The sequence below is a fragment of the Octopus bimaculoides genome, chromosome 10 (assembly GCF_001194135.2).
Source record: "Octopus bimaculoides isolate UCB-OBI-ISO-001 chromosome 10, ASM119413v2, whole genome shotgun sequence".
Lineage (NCBI taxonomy): Eukaryota > Metazoa > Mollusca > Cephalopoda > Octopoda > Octopodidae > Octopus > Octopus bimaculoides.
Genome location: NC_068990.1, coordinates 71,328,414 through 71,329,080, shown reverse-complemented (window position 1 = coordinate 71,329,080; position 667 = coordinate 71,328,414).

The window sequence follows — 667 nt, the reverse complement described above, 5'->3', positions numbered from 1 at the left end:
AAAAATAAAAAAAATAAAATGCCAAAAACAAAAAAAAGTGAGAACAACCCAAAAACAATACGATGCTAAGGATTTTGCGGGTCGATATTGTAAAACTAACTTCACGTGTGTACCCATAGCCCCATGTAGTCACGGAACCTTATTTGTGGTATAACCTCGCCTTAAAAGAAAAATATATGGTAGTGCGGTTGTTGTATTGGCGACACAAGAATGTTAATCGAAACTGTTCAAGATCAATCATAGGTTGGACGTTCATGTACACTGATTAGAATTGTGAATTTCAATTACTGAAAACGCGTTCTCTCTATCTCTCTGTCTCTCTCTCACTCTATCTCTGTCTCTCTGTCTCTCTCTCACTCTATCTCTGTCTCTCTCTTACTCTATCTCTGTCTGTCTGTCTCTCTCTTTCTCTCTCGCTCTATCTCTCTCTCTCCCTCTCTCTCCCACTATCTCTGTCTTTCTCTCTCCCTCGCACTATCTCTGTCTCTCTTTCTCTCCCTCTCTCTCTCTCTCTCTCCCTCTCTTTCTCTCTCTCACTCTCTCTTTCTCTCTCGCTCTATCTATGTCTCTCTCCCTCTCTCTCTCTCCCACTATCTCTGTCTCTCTCTCTCCCCCTCTCTCTCCCTCGCACTATCTCTCTCTCTCCCTCTCTCTCTCTCTTTCCCTC